General features: G+C 42.2%; 1 protein-coding gene across 6 annotated transcripts in view; it reads right to left on the reverse strand.

Moving 5' to 3' along the window:
• Positions 1 to 11,327, reverse strand: part of PLEKHA1 (pleckstrin homology domain containing A1) — a 30,773-nt gene extending 19,446 nt beyond the window's left edge. For 3 of the 6 annotated variants that reach the window (XM_063405152.1, XM_063405157.1, XM_063405156.1), the window contains exon 1: positions 11,181 to 11,327. The gene's annotated coding sequence lies outside the window, so the exon portion shown is untranslated. Of the gene's footprint in view, positions 1 to 2,118; positions 2,195 to 10,952; positions 11,128 to 11,180 lie in introns of those variants that run through there. The other 3 variants (XM_063405154.1, XM_063405155.1, XM_063405153.1) reach the window with 3 other exon arrangements.
• Between the last annotated feature and the right edge of the window lie 6,943 nt (positions 11,328 to 18,270).

Genomic DNA, 18,270 nt, shown 5'->3' on the forward strand with positions numbered 1-18,270 from the left:
TCTGCAGATGTGAAGAAAACAAAACATGAAACAAGGAAAACTTGTTTTTGAAACAAGATACAGATTGATTAAGAATCCTTGAATAAAACCAACTGAATTTTCAAAGCACTTTCCCCCTATAAGAGAATCTATGTTTCAGAAAACCTTTCAAGGAAAATGAAAGGAGGATGCTCATAATGCTCCATTATGAACATACAATTAGACAAAGCTGAACTACTCCAATACTTGATTTTTTTTTCAAGGGCTAAAGACAAAACTCAGAAGCTTTTCCTTTTTTGTCAGTAAATAAACCAATTCTCACCAAAGAAAATAACCCCAAACCTAAATTAATAAATTTTCTAGTTCAAAGTACTGCTAGCTAATTTCTATCCTACAAAATGATACTATTTGCACCACTCTGTGCTCTAATGAAAATACAGTATAAAGTGACACTAATGGAAAAATGTAAATTGTATAACTGCTGTTTTCTTCAAATTAGTTTAAAATTCCTCATGGGATTACAGACCTCCACCAGACTGATGGTCCCTAAGAATAAGAGACAAAAAAGCCCCCTTTAACTTTATAATAAATTGAAATCCAACACAATATCATACAACTGGTTTCCACTTTTAAAAGCCTTGCACACATATCACCTTGGCAAGATTCCCCTGTAAATTAATAGCAATTCTATTCATAAACCTTCATTAATGAACCATAATTTGTAATGCCCATTAAAAAAAAAATCATTGTGTGCCTTTCTTCCAGTTAATGAAGGGAGTGAACACATGACAAAGCCACCACCATGATCCTCTTCTGACAACTCTAGACAGACCCAAAAAGCACTGATGCAATTGCCATGATTCATACAAGAAATTGCAGAACTCTAATTCTCCAGCATAGGACATCTGGCTGAAGACCACCAGCCTAGGAATTCATCAGAACTTCAGCTTAGAAATATCTTCAGAGTACAGATCATGTCTTGCATAGATGAGAATTTTCATTCAATTCTTTCATGCAATTCTGCAACCAAAATCACCAAGTCTGTACATTTTACAGTATTATTACATCCACCCTTAGTTATTTTCTGCAGCAGAACCTGCAGCACAGAACAGTGCATTAACTCTTCTAGAATCAAGCATTATAAAAAGGTTATGAGTTCTTAGGCTGAAGGCATCAAACCTGTTACAGATCACATACAACTTAATTTTATTCTGCCTTCCCTCCCTGCAGTGGAGATGTGGGTCAATGACATAGTGAAAACATCCCTGTGGCCCATTTCCCCCTGGTTCTTGCCACAATGCTCCAGAAACAAAGATGTTCTTGAAAACCCATTTGGTGGTGTATAGTAACACTCTGTAAGACCTCCCAGCTCCTTAAAATTCTTCCCTGGAGGGCTGTGTTATAATCCAAACAGGAGGTGTCACTTATTTTTGAAGCCTTACATCTCTCTTTCCAGCAGCAGGGTACTAATTTAAGAGGTCCACACCTCATCAGCCCAGCTTCTCTCAGATTTCCCCTCTCCCCGCTCTTTTCCTCTGAGGTACAACACACATCGACATTCCCCAACATTTATATCCCACACTGAGGGCTGCCTGGGCACCACTATAAATAAAAATCCCAGATCACCTTCCCCAGGCTCACTCACTGTAAATGCATGACTGCACAAGTAGGACCTGCAGAGGCACACGAGCGTCTCCTTTTCCCCATTTATAACACACAGCTTAAACTCTCCCACATTAATTCCTATTTTTAGTTTCCCACCAGCACCTGTTCTTGAGTTCACCTCCATTACAGACTGGTTGCAGCCTTCGTATCTTCAAGTACAAAGTCTAGACAAGACTGAAGTGAGGTGCCAGATAACATTTCTATGGGCCAACCTCTCCTCTGACTTGATTTCCACAGGTACAAACCATGGACCACTGGCTGACTAAAGCAAGTGGAATTTTGTCTTTATAAAATGACCATGCAATAAGCTTTGCACTATCACAGGAGAGCTTGATTAAGAAATACAAAAAGGGCATTTAAAACCTCTTTATTTTACGTGTCTTTTCCCCAAGCTTTTATTTCCTTAATTTAGAGGAACAGTTCTACTTCCTGATCTTTAATACATGGACATTTGGAACTTTGGATTTAACTTACCCCAGGAGATGACTTTGGGGTTCTTTTTCTATCAGCCAGGACGATTAAGAAACATCCATTACCCACTTACTCATGCCTATGAAATGAAGAACAACATTCATACACCTCCACTCGATAAATATAAAATGATGCCATGAGTCATGCCCACCCCTCCTCCCCATCTCCCTTTTTAAGCTCTGCTGTTTACAGCAGCTCCAGCACCACAAAGCGAAGGTAAAGCAGCATCCCCAGCCATCTCCAGTCTTTCCTGCAGTTCCAGGGACAGCTTAATTAGTGAGGGCTCCTGGCTTTTGCCTAGGCAATTACTCTCAGCTTCCTGCTGTAAATCAGCTGCTTTCCAGCTGGTCATCTCTTTTACTGACCATTTACTGCCTCCCGAGGGAAGGGATGAGTTCAGAGTGTCCTGCTCACCCCTGAAGAACACTGCAGTGAAAGCTTTCCTTCTTGTGTACATGCAGGACAAGGACAGGGAGCAGGGAGGGGGAAATTCCAACCCTAGGACAAGCAGCTCAGAGCAGCCTCTGAAAACAAGTCACATCAATCTTCCAGAGACAGCAGTTCAGACCTCTTTTTATTTCCTTGAAAACCTTCCAGCACAGGCAGCCCACCAGAGAGATAACTTACACTATAAGACAATACTATAAATCCCTTCTCACCTTTCATACAACTTCCAAAGTACCAAAAACATAACAAAAAACCCCACAAACAATTAATCCAGGAGCTTGAGAGGTGACTTGGCTGCAATTCTTTTGACAACAAAAGATAATTCAGAATTGATGGATTTAAAATTACAAGCCCAGCTTTTCAATTTCCCAAGGATCCTCCAATTTTGTGGAGGATTTTTGTTCTGGAGGGCACAGCAGACATTGGATACTTCTGTTAATAGGGAAGTCGTGACTTTGATTTGCCAGCAGCCTCTGACACTATGATCAACTTTTTAACTACATCTAAAAATGAGAACTGGAAGTCTCCAGGATATACTGACCCCTAAATTCAGATTCCCTTTCAAAAGTAGTCAAAAAGAACAAAAAAAAACAGCTGCAAAAGGCCAATATTCACCTGGAAAATATGCCTAAGCAGAAATCAAATTTCCAAATTAAAAAAACCTTTAGTACAATTGACATTGACCTCTCCTACCCCTGACCGAACTATGAGGAATTTCAAAAGGTACATCCCTCCCCCAGTACCTAATCCAGCTTCCAAGCAGACCACAATACAGAAAAATCATCGTTGCAGTGATGAATCATCTAACAAAACCAGCAGCCTTATCTTGAACTTAAAGTCTTAGCAGTGGTGATTCTGTGTTCAAAATGCTGATCTGCTGTTTTCCAGGAACACTTGTTAAATCAGGGTAAGCCAACCACTCCTATCTTTTCCAGTGCACCTCAGCAAGTCAAATGATTAATTTCATTCAAAAGTACCCTGTGATGTTACTGTCACCTCAGAAAAAAATAATCATTACGTTCTAAGTGAAATCTGGAATTCGATGCCAAATGTTCCGAAGTTACCTGAATCCATCATCCCCTGGCCTGTTTCAAATACTGATTTACAAGTTCCGTGGAGCAGACCAGCACTTCCTCAAACACTTCTGCAGAAATTTCTCTAAGAGATGTTTCCTGTTCTTAACTGAACTATTTTCCTCCATTTTAAGGTATTTGCAATAGCCAGCCAAAGGCTTTGGGATATGATGGAATGAGGAAATGCATTGCACAGGATACAAAATTCTTCTCTATCACTGATCTTTTAAGTCAAAACAAAAAAAAAAAAAAAAAACCAAACCCCAAACAACCTTACCTATTAAGGGTTTTTGCCCAGCTAAAACAATTATTTTAATTGTCCCTCTAAATGCACCGAGCTAACACAAATAAAAGGAAACATCCTATGCAGTGAGGCCACTATAAAAAAACACTCTTGAAATTAATCCATTAATAACTTATGAGTGATGACCAACTTACAAGGCAATGAAGTAAAATAACAAAGCTAAGAGACAGTGATAGAATATGTTCAACAATACCGAGCCTTTACAAGTCAGATGTAATTTTCATCACTTTATATTAAGCCTCTAGATAATATAGTTGCTCAAAATGAGATATAACCAGAGATAAATACAATAAAAGAAAACAAAATACATTTACTCTGATTAATTTTGACTTATGTCTCACACAAGCCTCAAAATAAGTTTTAAATCCTTATTTATTTCAGTTATATACTAGTTAAAATCCTTAAAAATGCAAGTTCAGAGTTGATTCATATTTACAATTATTTTAATTTTTAATCTGCCTTTTCAAAATTTTAAATAAGTGTCACCTACAAAACTCCAAATGAAAAATTAGGTCCTTGTTCTTGAAGATGTTTACATGCTTAGTCTATAGAAAGTGTCCATTCATAACAACCAAAACAAATTAAAAATTAAGCAGGAAATAAACACATTACTTATTAGGATTACTTATTATTACTAGTTAGTCATTAGAAAAAACCCTCTTTAATTTCAGTAATAAACTAATAACTTTCATCCAGGCCAACCACTGCAAGCACTTGAATTCCACACACTCCCAGCTATTTCAAATTCCCATCTGAATCAAACTACAAAACCTGGTGAAGCTTATTTGACTTTAGCAAGGCCAATACAAAAAGAAGGTGAGGCTGGTTGAATTTTGCCATTTTTGAGCCAGTCTTGCTGATTTTCACTCTCAATCCTGGGTATGAACTCAGCAGTACAAGTAAACACACACCTTCTTCCTGGGAAGTGTGTAAGAAATTGAAAGGCTGTCTGCTTAGGAAATTAGCTGTATCTTCAGTTTTCACAGAATACTCTTGTGTTGTTAAAGAAAGGACTGTAAATAACTGATTTTTCAGTTTATTTCAGTATCAAATAATGAAAAGAACATTATCAGGTGAGTATTTGGTTTGACCCCTTTTAGATATAAAAGGATTTAATGAAATCAAAGTACACAAAGCAAGTAACTGATTATCAATTTTGATTTTGTAGATCTGATTAAGCAAATTCAATGCAGAATAAAGAAAATGCAATGGTTCACCTACATTAAAGCCTTGGAAAGGAAAAAATCATTGCTGTTCAATTTTCAACTTGTTTATTTTAAGATTTACAGTACAGACCACATTAATTTCATTGTATAATCCATTATGTGGGCCAAAATTCCCTTTATATGCAAAGATTTGATATTTCCTCCAGAATGCAGCTCACCTATCAGTTATATCAAAACTACACAAGGATTCCCAGAGATTAGGACTAATCTCAGAGCTTCTCAGTAAGTGCAAGTGTAGTGAAAGCTCTTTAGGAAGAACAGGGCTTTGTCTGTCTCATGTAAGAGACCCAATGTGAATTTACAGAACATGCCAGCTCCTGTTTACCAAGGTGGGAGGGGAAAATTAAGCTCCCACCAAATGGCAAAGCTTTTGGGACATTACCCTCCCCTTCCCTTTTTTTTATGCACCTAAATGAAGAAAATCAAGCCCCACTGTGGCATATTTAATAGAAGTCTCACCTGACACACAGATAAACCCCACAGAAAGTGCCAGGTTTCGTAGCACAGTGCCAGCACACTAACACCTAACTGGAAGCTCATCACTGCCTGTAACTCCTCACAGAATTCAGCAGCCTTCCTCCTTGGAATGAAGCCGTGAGCACAGGGAATTGTCCTCATGTCAGGTACAGCCCAGTCTGGCTGTGGCCTTCAGCCTCACCCTCCTCATTTGTGGGATGACACAAATCCCAGTTACTGCCCAGCTGCTGCTGCACCGACAGAGGTGATTCTCAAAACCTCAGCTGTGGTGTGTAGGGAGAATAACACCCCTCCACCCACAGAATAACCCCAAAAGTACCAGGCAGGCTCCTGGCATTTTGTGGGATTGCTGTCTGACCCACACACAAGACAGAAACACTCCAGGAGAATCCCAAGTCCTGGAAATCCTGGATGTACCACGAGCATGCAACAGCCTGGTTTTCAACACTCTGTACTGCTGCCTCCCACAAAAAGGACCTCCTGAAGGAATAGTGTTCCTCCACCTAAAAATCAGGGCATCAGCACAAAGCAGGAAGACAGTACAGATAAATTATCTACAGTGAACTTGATTTAAGGAAGAAACAAAAGAAAAACGTTCATGATAAAAAAAATCAAGATAACCAAACCCTGAAGTCCTGAATCAGCAGACACACTTTTAACATCCTTTAAGTTACCCAACCTTCCAGCAGTGCTGCACACACAGGCACAGCCTACCAGATACAGGAATAACTTGCCAGTTCAATTATCAGCCCAGCCTAAGACCCCCTTTGTCATTCCCAGCCTCCCTAAAGAGTTAACCAAGGTATTGAACAACATCTTTTGAAGTGCAGTTTGAAGAGGACTGCTCACTCTTAGAACAAACCTGGCATGTAACTGTTTTAGTGCTTAACAGAAGAACACCTAATTAAGTCACTAGTCTGAACAAGTTCCAACATATTTTCTTGGACATGGGATGTAAATGTGGTGGGTACCAAAGCACCCAGGGAGAGCATACACATCAAAACAATTACATATTAAATGAATTAATTTATCACCTGTCAGTATACAGAGACTGTTCCTGAGAGCGTTGACTCTCAACAATGAAAACATGTTTGCAAAGCTTGGTAATTGCTGTCTAGCCTACATTTTCAATTTATAGCAATGACAGTGCCCTATTTTCACCAGAAAGATTTTAAATCCAAAATACTTTTAACTCCATAACATTACTACAGACACTGCTCATTAGAGGTAGCTGCAAATTCTTTTTCCCTTTGGGGGAGTGGAGAGGTAGAAAAGCTCAGCCTCTTTCACATGAAAAGTCAGTAAATCAGGCCAAATTTAAGAGATTCTGCTTACCATGCCAGCAGAACAAATGAGCTAAATTGATATCCAAAACATCTGGATGCAATGGTTAGCTAGAATTAAAAGCATCTTCCAAAGAAGCAAACAGCCAACAAAGGAACAGAGAGAGCTTTGCTACTGTCCCCTGTGTGGCAGAACCATAACATAAAAGATTTACATGTTTGTGTGGGTATTTTAAGCATTGTTTTAAAATTCTGCTAAACAAACAAGGCCGGGCAGCGCTCCTTAAAGTTTTAAGGGCTTGCTTTCTCTCAGTGACACCAGAGATTTCCAGTCAAACCCTTGTTTCCACTGTATTTTTCTGGTTTTCCTCCTCCTGCCTGAAGCTTACCTCCAGTTTTTTACCTCTCAGTGCTGCAGAGCTGCTGCTGCTCAGCACTCTCAGGATGAGAATGGAGGGACACAGAAGCAGCTTGTCCCAGGCCACACAGGAAGATTTTTGGCAACACACTGAGCTGAACCTGTTTTCCAAGTCCCAGAGCAGCAACCTCACTATTGAACCACCTTTCTTCTACATAAAATACCTGAAACTATTCAGATTTTAAGGCAAAGGCATATGTTCAAACCTGAAAACTGTTTAAACTGTTGAATGCCACAAATGTCTACCAGACCTACAACTCCCTACTTGTGCAGATAACATCTGTTAAGAGTAAGTGGCTCATACAGTTCTGCACCAGAAAGCTTAATAAGTTCCTTCTCCAAGATTAAAGAAACACCTACACATTCTAGATGCTTCTGCAAGTCCCTGGAGGGAGAAAATGCTGCTTAGTGCTGAGACAATGAACCAGCTTCCTTCCTCAACAGCAACAAAACCCTGCTGCTTTACCTAGCACTGAGAGGAAAATGTTATTTATAGAATTGAGCCCTATACCAACACATACCTAAGTATTTCTCACAGTTAGGGTACAGAATGTATCAAGATGACCTTAGACCTATATATTTTCAAAGTCCTAATTTGAAAGATCAGTGTAAGAGCAGAAAAAAATTCAAGCAGCTCAGCCATATCCCCATTTCAATTTATTTCAGTGATTCTCTGCATTGAAGTATAACTTCAAAACCTGAACCATTCATTGTCACTCAGACCTCTTCAGCAGGCAACCTTGTAAAAGCAGTTAAATTATTTTCATACGTCAAATAAGCTCACTAGGATTATAACATTTAGGTTTCTTATATAATTTTATAAATTATTGACAGCAATGCTTCTGGCCATGTCCCATTGCATTTAGTTTCAAAACCAAAAGAATACATGTACTGACTGTTGTGTTTCTTTATATAATTTCTTGGTGACTTCTTAAGCACTTGTTTCACGCTGTAAAAATGTTTTATGCTAAAGCCAGTAACCTAAATTCCCATTTTGGCAGTGAAATAACTTACTATCCTGTATTTTCATGCAATTATACAACTGCACAAAGGTTCACTTGGCTCCAAACCCCAATAAGTATTTTCTAAGACTGTTCCTATTGTTCATAATTATCAGTGAAAAAAAAACCCCTGCCAAAACCCATCTTGCAAGACAGATACATGGTCTCATATCACAAGCTATTGTTTGTCTAAACACTGATGTAGAGCTGGATACCTCCAAAAGCACAGCAGAGCATGCAAGGAAAATTCTCACTGGAACCTGTACTCACTCCCTAACACTGCTGGTTTGCTGCACTTTGGAGGAACTGCATTTACCATGATAACTGTCAGCTTAAATAACCAGGAACAGTCAGTAATAAAGACATCGATGGAATTCTAAATCTACTAAAATAGATTAAGGATTTTGCAGGCCTGGCAGTTTGGGCTACATCCAACACTGCACTGGAGACCGTGTTACAAGCAGAGATCCTCGTTTCAGTAATGTCCTCAAGTTCTTTCTAATCTGTTACAGTCAATAAAAACTGACTTCTGCACTTCCTCTCTTCTACACCAACTCTCTGACATGCAGTCAGCCTTTATTTGAGCTGAGATAGCTCTGCTGCCTTCTGGAACAGCTACCTGGAAAAAAACAAGGCAGGAGGAGTTCCTGCATTCAGGTCTCTTCCTCATGCACATGCCTTCTGTATTCCCCATGTGTGTGTCTGTCTTCTGTCACTCAGCTACTGCCCCTGAGGAAGAATAAATACAGGAGGAGAGAAGGAGGAGGAGGGAAAGCATGAAGATGCTGCCTATTTTCTTGATTATTCTTTTTCTATGATTATTCTTTGACTATTCTCTGATTTGTGTGAAAGCATCTGCTGCTCTGAAACACCTCAGCATTCCACTGCACCTGCCAGTGACCCACTGTTCATCTTTTGCTTTAATTTCACCCTTAAAATGCAGAGCTATGCAAGGCCAAATGTAGTTTTAAAGCAGAGAAACAGCTCAAGAAAATAGATGTCTTTAGAATTTATGAACTTGAAATTAAATCTTCCACACTCGCAAAATCAAATCACAACGTTTGATAACTGCAAATAGAACTCAATGAGTCACACAAAGGTTTTTATTTTATGCAAAGCTGACTCCAGCAGTGTAGCACTCAGTGATATCCAGGACACATAAAACTCCCATGTATTATTTTCTTGAATTATCACTTTCTGCATCAGTGCTTATCTATCCCTGAACTAAAAGACTCTCCCCTCCAAATATCAGCATCTCTCCCTACCACAAAGAGATTTCAGCCCACTTTTAACACTTCCTCATGTGACAAACGGGAAAAGTGCACTTCTACACTTCTGTGCTTCACAACCCTGACAGTCTCACGTATTGTTACTGGTGTGGCTCTCTCAACTAAAAATAGCAAGCAGGAGGAAACAAGACTGAATGGACCTAAAATGCAAGTTCAGTGTTCCACAAGACAGAGTAACTCATGAGACAGCAACCAAAGCTACCACACACACCCCCAGCTCCATAGGAGCATCCAAATGAATGCACCCCAAATATAACAAAAAGAAACAAAAAACCAAAACACAACACAAAACCCAACAAATCCTGTTGATTCGGTTCCAACAATGAGAAGCCACTCCTCAAACACTGTAGGCCCCAAAATTGTACAATCAAATATGGCTCTGTCTTGCAGGGTCATGCATGGGACTGGGTAAGGAGAAAATTTATCTTTACAGACATTACAGCCTCTGTCAGGCCAGCAAGGAATTTGTCAGAAGGCATCAAAGAAGCTGATGTTGTTCAGCTTGCTCTATGCCTGGTCTCTTTAAAAGTACTCTGCTTTCAGAAGAAGGTGAAGCATGGAGAGCTGTAGCTCTTAAGAATAGAAAAAAAAAAATTAAAATTTTCTACCTCTCAGCTTTACTCAGGTAACACCACTCCGCTGATGTCTAATTCAGGTGCTCAGCGTAACAAATAACTGTTTCCCCACTGTTCATTCTGCTTGATTATAAACACAATTCACTTAGAGAAAATTAGACATTTTTCTTACAGAAGGCCTCAAACCAGCAGCCTGCCAAAAAGAAAATTGCTGTTCTCTGGATGTTACTTTGCAAACATTTGAAGCAACAACATAATGCCTTTTATGAAGGTCATGCATTAGTTCCTCCCAAGGGAGCTGCACAACACATACAGAATTTAAGTCTGTGTTAAGTTTAGCAGCATGTCAAATGCCTATCTGGAATTTTACAGGTGATAAAAACTGCGCATATAACAACAGTGGTTACAGTTTAACATTCATTTATAGTCAAGTTACCCATTTAAAGACACTTCGGTTCAGTAAATAACCAGCCCCGGTTACAGCTAACCCAGAAACACGGCTCAGGGCGTGCCGACACATCCCTCTCCAAAACTTGTGCTTCCCCAAGCTAAAAACACACCCGGCACTCCACGCTGGCTGTCCTGGGGGTGGGGATCCCAAGGGGAACGGAGGGAGGGAGCCGGGGGAGCCCGAGCCCGGCCCCGCCAGCCCGGCGGGCTCTGCCCGGCTCACACCGCTCCCACACCGGGGCGGCCGCGGGGAGCACCCACCGTGACGAGCCGTGAGATCACCTCTCCTCTTACCTCTGCGGCTGTGACAGCGCCCTGCCCGCGCCACCGGGGCACCGCACACCGCGCCGGCCCCGCGGGCAGAGCCCCCGCGCCGCCCAGCGCCTTCCAGGGAAAGCGGAAAGGAAAAAAGGAGGGAGACGCGAGCAGGACAGTGCCCTCCGCGGTCACACACCGGGCAGGCGCGGAAGGAAGGGCATCACCCAGGGCGGGCCGAGCCCCGCCCCGGGCCGAGGCACTTACTGGAGAGGTGGCAGTGCGGGAGCCCCGTGAGGAGAGCCGGGCGCTCCCCGGGCCCGTCCCGGCCCCGCTCCCGCGCCCCGCACCGGGAACGGGCTGCTCCCGCCGCCTCCGTCTGCACCGCCGGCACCCGCACTGCGCATGCGCCACCGCGCCACCGCCCGCGCCGCCCCGCGGCCTGCCGGGACATGTAGTGCGGCGCGGGGCCGGGGCGGGGCGCGGGGCATGATGGGAATTGTAGTCCAACTACTGGGATTTTAATCTCGTGTTTAATGGGGAGGGCGCAGCAGGGAAGGAAATGTTGCATATTGTGAAGAAATTCCTCCCTGTGAGGGAGGGGAGAGCCTGGCTCAGAGAAGCTATGGCTGCCCCATCCCTAGAAGTGTTCAAGGCCAGGTTGGACAGGGCTTGGAACACCCTGGGATAGTGGAAGGTGTCCCTGCCCGTGGCAGGGGGTGGCACTGGATGAGCTTTGAGTCCCTTCCACCCCAAACTGTTTTGTGATCTCTGTTTCTATGAGCTGGCATTCACCAGCTATGTGGTGTTTAACAGGCCAAGTGCCAGATTCTGCACTGGGGATAGATCAGCCCTGGATGTATGGACAGATTCTGGAATGACCCTGGAGAGCAATGCCCTGGAAGGGACTGGGGGTGTCCTGGCTGATGGCAAATTGAATATGAGTCAGCAGTGTCCTTAGAACACGTAGCACAGTTGGCTTCCCTTACTCAAGGACATCCTGGAGCTAACAAGCTTTAAGGATGTAGTAAATCAAGATGTTGATATATGTCCGTGTACACTTTGCTAAGGAGACAAAAATCTCGAGGTCTGTGTATCCCATAGCTGAACTATCTTCACCTGGAGGCTCAGGTGCTGTCTCACAGTCTTTTGCCATCGGTCCTAGCAGCAAATGACAATTTCCTGTAATGATGTTTAACCAGTTTTACCAGGAAGTTACATCTTTTCTCAGCAGATATTAAATTTATTCTGAAAAACTTTGTGTTTTCTGAAACAGCAACACAGAATTTTTTTCCCCTTGCTTAAAGCATTGATATGTCTAATTATGGAAATCATTTGAACTCTGCCGCTGCCTGTAAATGCATCTTTGTTTCAAGCTGGCATGTAACAACCACACTTCACAGTGAAACAAAAGCTGTAATCAGAGCACAACAATAAAAGCTGAAGTCAGCCGCAAACAATGCTGCACCATCCCCATGGCAACTTTTCCCTATCAAACCCCGGAGAGGTCACACACTGCAGCTGCTCGAGCCAGAGCTTTGTCACTTTGGACTTCATTCACAATTATTCATACATTTTTTGTTGTTTTTCACTTAACAGTGTTTTACTGGAGTGTATGCAGGACAACTGGCAGTGGGCGCCACCGCATCTCTCCTCCACTGAAGTTCCAGACTGGCATTTCTCATCCCAACAAAACTATCAGGACTGTGGCAGCTGTTAAAGGACTGCAGGATGTGTCGTGGAAGAGCCTTTTACAAAGTTATACACTCTTTTTGCACTCAAGAAGCCGTGCAATCGAAAGCCATTCCACAGCACATGAAAACGACAGCAGCCTACAGTCTGGTATGCCTTAACTTGCAAATATTTTCTCCAGCCTCCCACACAAGGTTTGAATAACCATATACTCTGACAGTAGGACTCAGGAAAGGTTAAAAAGATGATTACATTTAGAAGAAGGAGTATATTTTATTGGAATTTGGCAGCAAACCTCATACTTTACCATAATTTCTATCATGGAACACGGCTTCAACTTTGCTTTTAGGGTGGCCTAGTTCTCTCAGTTTAGTGAGAAGACAATCAGGTATATAAGGAACTATACTGAAACTGAGACAGAAACACTTTAATATAGATATATTCTGTCATTTGTGCTGTTCACAAAAGCATTTTCATGAAATTCACATGTGGAGAGCCAAAAGATAAAGAGTTGTGAACCTTTGATGTCCGAGACATAAATACAGTTATCTCTATTGCCCCAACTTAAAGCAAATCTTGTTTTCGGTAGAAAGCTTCTCATAATTCTAGTGTTATGAATTGTAGTGATACAGAGGCAACTTAAAACTCAGCTGAGCCCCCTGACTCTGAAAAAACTCAGTATTTTCAGCATTCCTCTCTGTGGAATGTGCAAATGCAACAGCTGAAAGTGAACAATCACAATGACAAACAGGTAAACTTTGGGTGTGAAGGGAATGGGTGGCCCAGGGACTTTCCTGTCCTGCAGTACAAAGTAGGCATGCAGAGATTACAAAAGACAGAATCTGTATTTTACCTACCCTGCCTTGAATAAAAATATTCAAGCACAAACTCTGCAGCGGCTTCTTCTCCATGCAATGCCACTGACTTCAGCGTAGAAATTGGTTCAGAGCCCAGTGTATTCCAGCAGAATTATGAGACAGACACTTATTTCCTCTCCAGTTGTCTGTATTCATAGTTTTCCAACGCTGGCAGGTATCCCCACAACAGTCTTCATGTCTGGCAAGAAAACATTGGCAGGCCCCTGCTGTGCCAGTCCTTCACTCAGAACCTGCTTGTGATGCTCATCACTGAAGCAGGTAGGAGGGTTTGGACATCAGTTCCTACTGGGATCTCAGTTTCTCAGAATACAGACTATGATAAATAGCATTTGGAGAGTGACCTGCAGCAATGTGCACCCCTAAGAACAAGTGTTTATTTCACAAGGTGTTGAAACTCCCAATGGAAAAGTAATACCAGAGGAGTAGCATGTATCTATCCACATAAATGCAAACATAGAAAAATGCAAATCACACATCTTGTAAATATAAATACACAACTTCCATGTCTTGGCAAAGGAGCAGAAATATCCAAAAATTCAAAAATACAGTTTTCTAATTGTATTTTCATGATGGATAATTTTACCCAGCAGAGGAAGTTCAGCAGCTTTATAGATATGCAGAAATAAAGAGCTATGAACAAAACCTCACTTCATTGCTCTAAAGAAATTAATTTGGCCTGGGACAAAAAGGTTTTGTTAAAACTAACAGTTATGTTGCCGTGGAAAACAGGAAAAAAGCCTGGCCAGTGAATTACTGAGTGCAGAGCAAAATGCTGTCACTATATTCTGTTTTTATGGGTTCAATATTGCAAATTCCATCCACATGCAGTATGCCTCCTGTGCACTATTTTAAGAGGGGTGTTGCTGACCTCAATGGGACACTTTTCTTAGAGGCTGTGACCAGGCAAGGTCGTTACTCTGCTGACACCTTCAGCGTTAGCAACCAAGGAAAGGTTTTCAGTCATTAAAATCCATCCCAGAGGATAAATGTCTGAGTTTACTGCAGTGGCATGAGGCTAATTAGGTAGTATTTATTACCTAATTAAATTATTTGCCATAACGGAGAGAGAGAGATCAAAAATTCTCCAAGGCTCCAGCCAGTGTGACCTAGGGAAGAACAACCCTTGCTGCTTCAAGGTTTCCAGTTGTGTGACTGAAACACATGAGCAAGAAATGAGGTTGTCGTGTCCACCTCAGGAGCAGACCCTTGTTCATGGCCAGTTTCTGAATCTTGAGGAGGTGACACTGATTCCTGAGCGAGCCTATGAAGGGAAAACACCCTCTCCATCCCTGCAGGTAATCAGCCCAAGCACTGCAGAAGGTTTCCCTCCAGTCAGAGCCTCTCAGCAGAACTCTGCATGTGATGGGCACCTTGAGGGCAAGGCAGACAAAACCTCTCTGTGCTTTCCACGGGGAGGAGAGGGAGAATTAAAACCCCTGCACATATGAGCAGATAGTTTAATTCAAAAGCTGCTTTAAAGCATATTTGCAATACGAGTTTTAAAGCTAAAACTTTGTCTCTTCTGATGGAATGATGTTGACAGAGCTTGGAAATTTAATCTCACATGGAGGTTGAATGTGTTCAGCTTCAGCTGCCAGTCGCTGGATCTTGTTATTAGTTTGATATTGAAGTAGAAAAGCACCCTGATGTAGCTGCTGTGGATAAGCACTGATACACAGTCATGAAGTAATTTCCCAGCCTTTTAAAGACCCTGTTTCCCTGAAAGCCATATTCAAACACTTTGAGTTCTTTAGGAGTTTAATATTCTTATGTTGCAGTTGTTTTCCTCATTCCTATGTGCATAGCATTATACTAAAATACATATGGTGATTCCTCATTTTCTACCAAGAAGTGAATTTTTATTATGCTTCTGTCTTTCTAGATATAAAGTTTACCAGCAGAAAAACAAAAAAGCCTTTTCCCCCTTTTGTCTATTTAACCTAAAACCATTCCACATTAAAAAAAAAAAAAAAAGAGTGAATTGTCTTTAAAATACAGTGTCCCTGCAATAAAAAGATTGAAATGCTTTCATTTCATTTCAAAGCTTAAAAGATGAGAGCTTAATCTTCTTCAGAAAAGGGCGTATTCTGCTCTGAAATATATGCAAAGAGCCCGGGGGCTCTCAGCTCCCAGGGCTGCTGCAGTCAGGTCAGGACAGTGCCTTGCTGCTGTCATTGGGCAGGATGGGAGGCAGGGGCTCACTGCTTTGTGTGTTTTATTTGTTTCATGTTTCACTATGCACTATGTTACAGAGGCAATTTGCATTTATATTTATATTTATATTTATATTAGGCAGTACAGTGCAGAGTAAAGCTGGGGGTTGAAGCTGCTCTCATTTGTGCTTTTACCAGGAGTTATAACATTATACTCTGCTGCAAAGGAGTCCTCAAAGGACCAGGGCTGGAGATTGTGCTGGATGTGCCTTTTAGATTGTTGTAAGCCATGATTTGAGTTGCATTTCACAGGAATTACTATAGCAGGAATAACCTGAGCCAGTGGAAGAGAAGCCTCACAAGAAGCAGTTGCAGGACAGCAGTGACCTGAGCTGAGCTGGCTTTGGGGCACAGGAACTCCCTCCAGCCTCTCCTGTCCTGAGTGACACCAGAGCAGACGGAGCCCAAAGTCATGCCCTAAATCCATTCAGCAGATGTGCTTTTACCCTTTGGATTCTCTCTCCTGTCTCTCTGGTGAGGAGTGAGCTGCATGGGCCTTGGTTGGTGGCTGGGGTTAAACCACAACAGAGGGAAAGTAAAAAAAAAAAAGGTTTATTCAGTTATAGCAAGATCCCAAAGTGTGTGGCAATGCCCTGCCCTTGGCACACCCTTCTGACTTAGCTGTGGCTGATATTTCCCAGGCTGGGGAATCCCTTGGTGGTGGCACTCTGGGTTTCTCCACCTGGTCCAAGCAGTGTCCCAGGTGGTGACAGTGCCACTGCTGGTGCCACCAGCCCTCAGCCCCGCTCTGGTATCCACCTGTGGACGTGGCCCGTGGGGATGCTCACACAGGTGGCCTAGACCAGGGTTTTCACAGGAAGAACAGCTCTGCAGGTGGAGATGCAAGAAGCAGTGTCTGAAATGTGGTGTTTTACATCAGAGGAGGAATTACAGGAGCTCTCAGTGCAAAGCAGAAACAGCCACGGGCCTGTGACACACAGGACAGCGCCAGCACAACCTCAGCTGATAATTTCAGATGGGGTTAACATCTTTCTCAGCCCACTCTTGCCCTGGCAGATGCTGTGCCAGTGCAGGTGTCACCTGAAGTCTGAGCTGCATAGAGACATCATTCAAGCCCAAAACTAGCACAAGCTCCAGAGAAAACACCTTGGCTCACTGGCATGTGATTGTGTCACCCACACAGCCATTAAAAAATGTTCAAGAGCTGGAGTGTATGGAGGCTCTGGCTAACAGCTAGCATTGTAACTTTTAAGCTCATAAAATAAAGTAAGCTATTAATAAAGATTTATTTAAAAGATAAGGATATCTCTATAAAATCCATCATATTACATTACACAGCTTGAAGCAAATAGGCAAAACCCACCCCCCAAGATAAAAACCCAACTCTGTGCCTACATTTAAAAAGGAAAATATGAATATTAGTTACAATTTCAGAATATCTAGAAGGAATGCAAAAATCTTTGAATGTTTAGATTTAGGAAATATGTGAAACGATGAGGCTCTGGAAACATTCTCAAATGGCTTTTTAGCCTGTTGGTGTCCCCTTCCCAGGTTGCTCCTTGAGTGCTGTTCTACATCTCCTTCAGAGAAATTACTTTGTAATCTTTTAGATTGGTTTCTGAGCAGAAAAGCTGAGCTCCCTTAAGCCCTAAGAATTCCTGTTTCTTGGCTGAAATGCCTGTCACCCTTTTTGGGCAATCCCCATTTTTCCCACCTCATGGTTTCTGAGGAGCTCCCAGGAACTCCCAGCATGATTTGCTTTGCATACCTCCCTTTGTGCCATTGCAAAACTCTGCTGCCTTCAGTAATGTTCCTTTTTATTTACTTTGGAGGAAAGATTAAAACTGACCATTGGAATTAAAACAGCTCAAAATTTGATCCCACACTCGACCAAATTTCAGTGTTTGTAACTTCCAAGTGCTCTGATTTTTAGTACGATCACAGCCTTTGCACATGGTGCACATTACACAATGGGTTACGGCTTGTAAATTAATTGTGAATGTTTTGTCATCAAAAGCTAGTCAAATTGGGTCTTACCAGTTTTAAAACTTTTCTTTATTACATTCTCTGTCATATTTATACTTTTTAAAGTCAGTGTAAGAGTGAGGCTCTCTTGGTATGTTCTTATGGTAATGGATGCAGTTATGACTTGATCTATAAAATCCTGTGCTGCCAACAGTTCCTATCCAGAATCCACCCTGGATTTATCTCTGATGGGGGCAAGCCTGGAGCCAGAACCAGCTCCAGCCCTGCTGAGGTGGGGAACAGGATTTTACATGGAGATAGCAGCTCCTGGGCCTGGGGCACGGCCAGGGCCTGCATGAAGGCAATGCTGGCCTCTTCCTTTGGTCCCCAAAGATGCTTTAGGAGACAACAAGTTTCCTCTGGACCCCTTTTTCCAAGCCCTGTTGCCATCAGCGCGTACACTCAGGGCTGAACGTGGATGAAATTGAACCACTGCTGAAAATTATTTCACTGACACCTCTCCAGATATTGCTCCAGCTCGTCTGGCTTTTCAGCATTTCCTTGCTCTCCACAGATTTTCCACTCCTGCTGAAACCAGCTCCACAGGTTGTGGCGGTAGCTGCGAGGGGTTGTGTAAACAGCAGCCCT

The sequence above is a fragment of the Prinia subflava genome, chromosome 9 (genome assembly GCF_021018805.1).
Source record: "Prinia subflava isolate CZ2003 ecotype Zambia chromosome 9, Cam_Psub_1.2, whole genome shotgun sequence".
NCBI classification, from domain to species: domain Eukaryota; kingdom Metazoa; phylum Chordata; class Aves; order Passeriformes; family Cisticolidae; genus Prinia; species Prinia subflava.